General features: G+C 46.4%; 1 pseudogene; it reads left to right on the forward strand.

Moving 5' to 3' along the window:
• Nucleotides 1-7,710: 7,710 nt before the first annotated feature.
• LOC101585069 lies at nt 7,711-9,253 on the forward strand (annotated as a pseudogene).

The raw sequence follows: 9,253 nt of genomic DNA on the forward strand, positions 1-9,253 counted from the left end.
CCTTCCCTAAAATACAGGGGGAAAAAAAAGTTTTTTTGTTCTTCTTTTCTGATCAGCATGCCTCTTACTTCCTTGTGTTCTAGCCACCTGGCTGTGTCTGCTACGATACAGGAGCCCTGTGTGTACCTGCAGAGCAGCCAGGTGGAGCTCCGCGCTCTCTACCTGGATGTGCCCACCAAGACGATCCTCATCAACAGCAAGCTCCTCCCCACCCGGTTCCACTGGGGCAAGGTGAGCGAGCCTGCGCTGTTGGGCAGTGAACTGCAGCCCTCAGCCGCACAGCCCCACGAGGAGAGATTTTTAGCCTCTGTCCCACACCAGTCCCTCCCTCCACAGTGCCCAGAAAAGCTCAGCTCCACAAAGGAGCAGCACAACTGCTCGGGCATTTCATGGCCCTGTAATTAGGGAGCCCCCGACCCCCACCCATGAAGGAGTCTGTGGTGAACACAGATAGAGCCTCCAATCCAGCATAGTCTGTGGCTCTTCCTTGCAGCAGCTGGGCGCCCACCTGTGGCACCGCCCCTGCGGAGCTTACTCTGAGTGCTGTGGGAGACCGGGCCACATCTGTGTGCGTCAGCAACAGCTGCACTCGGTTCCCTTCGCTCTGGGCCCCCCAGAACAGCTTACTGAATCAGGTCAACCCCCTAACAGGTGGTGAAACCCCTCACCTTCTCATCCCGGGATCTCTCCCGAGGGGCCTCCCCTTGAAGCCACTCACAGCTTGTTACCACCACCAGGTCCCTGCAGCTGCAGCCTGTGGGAAGCCAGCGAGGCACCGCGCATCCTGCAGCGCAGGGGCCGGACTCTCACCAGAGGGTAACGTGGCCCAGCACCACTTGTAGCCACCACATGGCCTTGTTATTTGTGCAGATCAATCTCAGGTCTGGAACCAAATTTGGGGAAGTTTAAAAAGGGGTCTCACAAGAAAGCGCTGAATGGTCATACAGGGTCCTGCCCACCCTGCCACATCCAATCAGGAGGAGGTATGCACAAGGACACACTCACTATTGAACCCACCCCAGAAGCACCGTCCACATACACCACCCACAATATCTTTTCGCCCAAAGCACCGCCTACTCAGGCCTTCCTAGCTCAGCCAAGGGTAGGTCTTCCTGAAGCTCCGCCTAGGAATGCCAGGATAACCACACCATCCCCAGCCTTTGGAGCTAAACCAAAGACAGGACTCTGAAAGTGGTGCTGATTTCTCTGAATGGACGTGGCCACAACCAGGAACTGCTGCTTCAAAGTCCTGTCCACTGCTGTTGCCACACTGAAGCCAGGGCCACCATGATCCTTGCCCACGGATTCTGCTGTGGGTTAAGTAGGAGGTTGGACTCTTTTTTCTTTTCTAATGTAATTGGTTGTTACAGGGTCTCACTGCGCAGCTCAGACTTGTAGTGATCCTGTTTTCAGCCTCCCCAGCGCTGGGATTACAGGCATGCGCCACCACTCCCAGCCTTTGGCCAGCTCTGGGTGGGGCTAGCACAGCATGTGGTGCTGGAGATCGGACCAAGGTCCCTAGTCCACTGAGCGATCTCCCCCAGCCTGGAGGTTGGACTCCTAATTCCTGTTTCTCCTTCCTAATCAGTTAGCACCCAAGCTTGAGGATCTATACATTTCCATGATGCCAAGTCCTCCTCCAATCTAGTCATGGTCTCCCAAGAAATTTTTCACTGAGCAGGCCACCTTGGACGCACAGAGAACAGATTTTACAAAAGTGCCACAGAAAGACAAGCTCTCGAACTGAAGAATCTCTCACATTTTACACTCCTTGGGAAGAGTTGGTTCGACCCCCCACATACACTTTCTTCTCCGGGTGAGGGCTCTCCACCGAGGCAGGGGCCATGATTGGCACTTACTGGTGAACAATAGATAACACAAACTAATTCTGGACTGTGATCCCAACCCTAAAGAACAAGGCCACATGTCCCTTGCCTGCCAATGACAGGGGCAGGTGATTATTTGAGATCTGAGAGAGTGCTGTTAGGTTTGTAGCAGACACCAAAAGACAAGGTGCCCTGTGAATCCAACCCTAGGGAGTAGGCAGGGCCACCACGTGTTCAGACTCCCGAACACAATGTGCAATTTGACATTGCCACCTCGGAGTGCATGGATGTCTCTCCCCTGTTCTCCTGGCAGGATTGTGTGAGCCTCAGATATCCAGGATGCAAGATCTAGTGCCTTCTACCTGGTCCCCTCCCCGTCATCCTCTGAGGCAGGACCATATGAACCCCAATCCCCAATGGAAGTAATGTGATTTCATCAAAGAGAAAGATGGTTTCCTACAACTCCTCAAGCAGTGTCATACAATTCCTGACCTTGATCCTCAACTGTGTGTAGGTTAGGTTACAACATCCAAACAGCTGGAGACCTTGAGACCAGAGACCTTGGACCCCCTACCTATTACCAGATTGTTGGATCTACCTGGAGGAGCGATCTGCATTGTGTCTGTGTTGTGTGAGGTCCTAGCTCTTGGTTCCTCTTCTTCAAGATTTGTGAAGAGATCTCAGGAAAGAAATTCAGTTAAAAGTTGTGGGTTTAGCAAGCCAACTCATTGGGAATCAAGGATAATGTAACTTGCAACAAGTACTTTAAGAACGCAGTATACTTCTAAGAAGGGAAAGTGGGCAATGCTGCTTCCACACTGGTGCCTTCTTGCCATCTTGCGTCCCCTTTCCTCCTCTTCAGAGGGTGGAGAGGAAAGCCAGGTGAATGTTCCCTGGATATCCCACCTTGATTCTGATTCCCTAATGTGCCCCTGTGGAGTTAAGGTTGATTCTCAACTCACTTAGGGGATGAGTAAAGCCTACTTTGGGTTATGTTTGTGTAGGTCACAAGCAAGTGACTCGTGGTCTTTATCTGTTCCCTGACCCCACTCTTCAGTTTCATTTGTTTCCCTGATGCATGAGCTAAGCAGCTTTGCTCCACTGTACCTTTCCACCATGTTCCTGCCCTGTGGCCAGCCAATCATGGACTTAATCCTGTGAAATCATGGGTCAAATTATACCCTTCTTCTTTGGGCTATAGATGTCAGGTATAACATCCTAGTGTTGAAAAGCTGGCCAGTACAGCCCCTCTCATCTGCATCTTTGACTCCTCCCAGTCTTCGTCCTCACCTCTAGTAGTGACAAGTCCCCAGGATCCTGCCTGAGCAGCTGGGACTGCTTTCCATTTCTGCATATGCGTACACACCTGATGCTCTGGGGCAAGGTCCCCAGGGTGATGTCAGCAGGAAACCTACTTTGGCCCTCTCAGGGCCACACACAGAGGACTACCTTCCTTGCCTTCTTTGCTAACTGTGACCACAGAAGGGCGTCATGCCTGCAAAGTTGTAGGGATATGACCCCATGGCATCTTGCTCATCCAGATATATAAACACACACACACACACACACACACACACACACACACACACACACACACCCCTGAATGTAAGTACAGCTCCTAGGAACAGCCGGGTGTGAAAATCCCATCCTCCAGGGGCCCTGACTGTCTTCCTGGAAAATAAAGGAGCATCTTGGTTCTTTTTTTTCTTTCCCCTAATCATTGAAACCAAAAGCCTGCTTGGACTTGCACAGCAGTTTTTCCTCTCTCCTAAGGCAGTCTTCCAACTGCCCTCAAGCTGTCCACCAGTGAACAAATGTCATGGTCCTAGGTCTCTGTTTGTGGTAGACTCCAAGGCCTAAGTGAAACAGAGAGTGGGTCCCTTCTCTGCTTTGCCCTTGGCGAGGCTGGAACGAGGTGCTTTCCTTCCATGTCTTGGAAAGGAATGGAGCCAACCTCTGCACGGTTGTGATGCTGCCCTTCAGGGCCATGTGTCTGGTCCTCTTTGATTTGGCATTTAAAGCAGTTTGAGAATGCCTCATGTTCTTTGTGACAATTTCAAAGGCATCAGAGAAAAGTCCATGTTTGTAATTTGTCTTTATGTATCCTAGGTTTATAATAAAGTTCATTCTATTTTTTGGGGGGGAGAGAGACAGAGACAGAGACAGAGAGAGAGCGAGACAGAGACAGAGAAACAGAGAGAGAGAGAGAGAGAGATTCAAACAAATAAACTAGAATATGACTTTCCAGGTAAAGGAAGCTGGCCTAGGTTGGAACTTCTCTGAGTTGTGCCATGCCCTGGGCCCTGGCTTTTCCAGTGACTGTGGGGTGCTCTTCTAAGCACTGAGAAATTTAGAGCCACACCTCTCTTGAGGACTCAGCTGTATCCCTGATATCTGTGCATATCTGTGTCAATTCAATGCTACTGACACATATTTAAGGAGACTGTTGCTTTTTTACTGTTTAATCTAGAAAATTTGGAAGATACAGACCAAAAAAAAAAAAAAAAAATCCTAACCCTACAAACAAACTCTAGCAACATTTAAGTGCTCAGACATCAAGTGTTGTCATCAAGCTTGCTTTTGCCACATTGCTACAGCTGGTACCTTGCCCTGGCTCCTGGGCCACCTGGCTGCTGTGGGCTCCTGTCCTGGCTATTGGCCCTCAGAGATGTCAGGAGAGACTCTGTGTACTCAGAAAAGCCCCAAGTGAGGGTTTTCCTCTCCAGAATCCCCTGGATGAACACAGCCACAGTGTGACCCTGGTAGTACAGTAAGGAGCTGTCCTGTGCTGTCCATGGCTAGAATATGGTACTAGGCATGCACCCATGGGGAGACTCACTACTGGCATTATCAAAGGCAAAGGAAGAAATTTTCAAATGATAACCTTGTGTAAAATTAAGTCCAAAAAACAAATAAATAAAATTAAGCCCAAAGGAGGTGTGGTTGCTTAAGAGATTAGTGCAATTAAAAAGAAACTGGGAAACAAAGGCTTTGAGGACATTTCAGGTCTCAATACATTCCCTGTCCCTATGCAGGCTCAAGGGTACAAAAGTGTAAATCTTTCATTTGAAAAGAGACCTTCTGTGCCCTCTGATAGTTAACTGAGTGTATCACCTTGCATAGGAAGTACCCAAATAAATTGATCCAATGTAGCTCTGAGTGTGGCTGAGGGGATTTACTGAAGACTGAAGACCCACCCTAGGGCAGTTTGTCACCTGAATGGTTTAAAGGGGAAACAAAGAAGGAAGGGTCAGTTCTGATTCTTCAGAGGGGCTCCAGTCTTCACCTTCAAATTGGACATCATCTTCAGCTTTCCCTTGCAGACCCTTTAGCTTCCTCACACAGAACATTCCAGTGGGTTCCTGGAATTTGACTGGATTTTCCAGATCTCCAGAGCACTGACAGACCTCCTGGACTCTCCCATACCTGACTCTGTGGATGATCATTGTAAGCCAACTTCACAAATTCTTATATATTTTTATATCTTGCATCAAATCTGTTTTCCTAAGTAAGCCCTGGCTGGTACAGGCTCCAAGGGTCACCTAGGGAATTGGTTCCCCAGGATTCTCCCACTGTGCTCAGCCATCTAGTCTCTCAGAGGCTGTTTACCTGCAGCCATCATCCAAGGGGATCAAGCTACTGTTTGACCTGGTGGTAGACCTTGGCATTACCCACATGGTACTGACAGTTCAGGCATGAAGAATGTAAGACAGATATGCGGGCTTCCACCCAGATTTCAAATGAAGTCCTGGGAGGCCAGGTATTATGTCATAAGATCAGGGTCCCTCTTCGGACCCCCTGAAAGGGCAATGTGTGAAGCTGTGGGAGTGGAGTGGAAGCTTCATAGGGAAGACCCTGGGAAGTTGACCTGGGAATATGGAATATCTGTTGAGGAAAGCTATAGGCAGTGAGCAGAGCTAACTCAAGAGAGAGGTCCTGTGGGCTGCAAACAGCAAGGACATAGGTGTGAGCTATCCCCACCCTTTGGAGCTTGCATCTCATCATGCTGGACATGAAAATATGACTTGATGTTGGTTTAATTGGGTTTTGGTCTTGCTGTGGTCTGATTCCTTTCTATTCCCCTATTCCTGCCTGGTAATGTTTACCTGGTGCCATTGTGTATGTTACTTGCTTCTCAATTTTTATAAGGGCTCACAAGTAAGAGTTTGCCTTGAGTCTCAGAAGAGATTTTTGGGTTTCGATTTTTGAGCAATACTGAAACTGCTATCTCTGGGGAAGGGATTAGTGCATTGTTGGTTGTAGGCAGGATAGTCATATCATGTTAGGTGGAATTATGAGCCTATTATGTGTTTATTTGGAAATTAAGCATGGTTTAAGGAGAGAGATGTGATTGTTATATTGACAGTCTTGGTTGTGAACTTGACAGGATTAAAAGACTCTCACAGAGCTGGTTGGACTATGAGACTTGAGCTTCATCAGTGGGTTAATTTGTTGATGAATTCATAGCTGAATTATCTATTGGGAGGTCAGTGGGAAGGAAAAAGGCATATGGTTGTGACTTTAGGCACTATAAATGGTTCCTGGCCCCTTCCTCTGAGAGTCCTCCAACCTGTTCTATTTCCCTGCCACCAGGAGTTGAGCAGTTCTCTTCCACAATGCCTTTCTGCTTTGATGTCTCTGCCTTAGAGCCAACCATAAAATGAAGCCTCTGAGAACATGAGCCAAAATAAACCTCTCCTCTTTTAAGAGGAGTGTGTCAGGTATTTTTTCTCAGCAGTGGGAATGCTGACCTATACACTATATATTCTAGCAATTTCTCCAAGAGTTTATATCCCAAAGAATTGAAAACAAAGATTGAAAAAAATGTATGTACATCTATGTGTATAGAAACTTCATTCATAATTTTCACATGGAAGCAACTCAGTAAAAATCTACTTATGAATGACAAAGTACAGTGTATGAGATAAAATTAAGCATCGTGAATTTTAAAATGTTCAAATTAATAAATTCAAATTAATTTAATATTTTAATTTAAATTAAATATTTAAAAATATTTAATTTTAAAAAATTATTACAGTAAAACTCACATTTCCATTAATACTCTTCAAAATATATTATTCCTTGGGCTGGCCAGATAGCTCAGGGGACTAAAGTGCCTACTTAGGCAAGTGCAGCAGCCAGGGTTCTATACCGAGTGTGCCGTGCCAGGCCCACCCCAGAGACACATTGAGATCACAATTGACACTGGGCATGGTAGTGCACACCTATAATCCCAGTGCTTGGAAGGCTGAAAACAGGAGAATCACTATGAGTCCAATCTACAGAGTGAGACTCTGTAGACCCTGTAATATATATATATTCTCCTTACTTTGGATACACATCTTATTCATTTCACTTTTTGAAGCAGTTCTGGAAGTTCTCTTTTGTTGACATGGTTACTTGCCCTGTCATGGCTCAGTTGATGTCCTGAACCAGCTCAAAGTGTTTTTATCTTTGATGGCCATTGGACTCTAGAGGAGAGCTGGAGTCACATGGTACCAGATAAGGCGATTATGTTAGATGGAAACACAATGCAAATTTTACACAAGCTTGCATTTCTACTGGAGGGCATATGACACAAGCATTCACTATATTTTTGCTCACATCTTATGAGCACACTGATGAAAGAGAAATCCAAGAACTGCTTCTGAAAGTAGCAAGAATGATAGAATAAGTGTGTTCAAAGCAAAAGTGAGTATGTTGAGGGGTATTAATGGCAATGCATCTTTTACTACAATAATTTTTGTGAATATTCACTGTATAGTCTGATAATATACATACAGTAGACTATTATTCAGCCTCCAAAAGAAAGGACAGTCAAATATATGCTGCAACATCAATAAATCTTACACTCCAACTGACAGGAGGGACTGGAGGCAGCAAGATGGTGCAGACTCAGGGCACCAGGAAAAAAGTCTGTTACTACTATGACAGGGATGTTGGAAATTACTGTTATGGACAAGGCCATCCAATGAAACCTCACTGAATCTGCATGACTCAATCTGCTGCTCAGCTATGGCCTCAACTGAAAGATGGAAATCTATTGCCCTCACAAGGCCAGTGCTGAGGAGATGACCAAGTACCACAGTGATGACTACATTAAGTTCTTGTGCTCCATCTGTCCAGATAACATGTCTGAGTACAGCAAGCAGATGCAGAGATTCAACATTGGTGAGGACTGTCCAGTATTTGATGGCCTGTTTGAGTTCTGTCAGTTGTCCACTAGTGGCTCTGTAGCAAGTGCTGTAAAACTTCATAAGCAGCAAACAGGCATCGCTGTGAATTGGGCTGGGGGCCTGCACCATGCAAGGAAGTCCGAGGCATCTGGCTTCTGTTACATCAATGACATCATCTTGGCCATCCTGGAATGGCTAAAGTATCACCAGAGAGTGCTGTATGTTGACATTGATATTCACCATGGTGATGGCATGGAAGAGGCCTCCAATGCCACAGACCAGGTCATGACTGTGTCCTTTCATAAATATGCAGTACTTCCCAGGAACTGGGGACCTACGGGATGTTGGGTCTGGAAAAGGCAAGTATTATGCTGTTAATTACCCACTCTAAGATGGGATTGATGACAAGTCCTATGAGGCCATTTTCAAGCCAATCGTGTCCAAAGTAATGGAGATGTTCCAGCCTAGTGCAATGGTTTTATAGTGTGGCTCAGACTCCTTCTTTGGGGATTGGCTGGGTTGCTTCAATCTGACAATCAAAGGGCATGCCAAGTGTGTGGAATTTGTCAAATGCTTCAACCTGCCTGTGCTGATACTGGGAGGAGGTGATTATATCTTTGGTAATGTTGTCCAGTGCTGGACATATGAAAGAGCTGTGGCCCTAGACACAGAGATCCCTAATGAACTCCCATACAATGACTACTTTGAATATTTTGGTCTAGATTTCAAACTTCACATCAGTCCTTCCAATATGACTAACCAGAACACTAATAAGTACCTGGAGAAGATCAAACAGTGGCTCTTTGAGAACCTGAGAATGTTGCCCCATGTATCTGGGGTCCAAATGCGGGCAATTCCTGAGGATGCCATTCCCAAGGAGAGTGGTGGACAAAGAAGACCCTGACAAGCGTATCTCAATGTGTTCCTCCAACAAACACATTGCCTGTGAGGAAGAGTTCTCTGACTCAGTTGAGGAGGCTGAAGATGACCACAAGAACTCTTCCAACTTCAAGAAAGCCAGAAGAGAAAAAAAAAAGATGATGAGGGGCTGGGGAGCTGGCTCAGTGGAATAAATGCTTCCCTGGCAAGCGCAAGGGCCTGAGTTCAATCCCCGGTTCTGGAAAAAAAAAAAAAAAAACAGAAGATGAGAAAGAGAAAGAACCAGAAGAGAAGAAAGAGGTGACAGATGAGGAGACCAAGGAGGAGAAGCCAGAAGCCAAAGGGGTCAAAGAAGAGGTCAAGTTGGCCTAA

This window comes from Octodon degus, unplaced genomic scaffold, assembly GCF_000260255.1.
Source record: "Octodon degus isolate 3935 unplaced genomic scaffold, OctDeg1.0 scaffold00071, whole genome shotgun sequence".
Classification (NCBI taxonomy): domain Eukaryota; kingdom Metazoa; phylum Chordata; class Mammalia; order Rodentia; family Octodontidae; genus Octodon; species Octodon degus.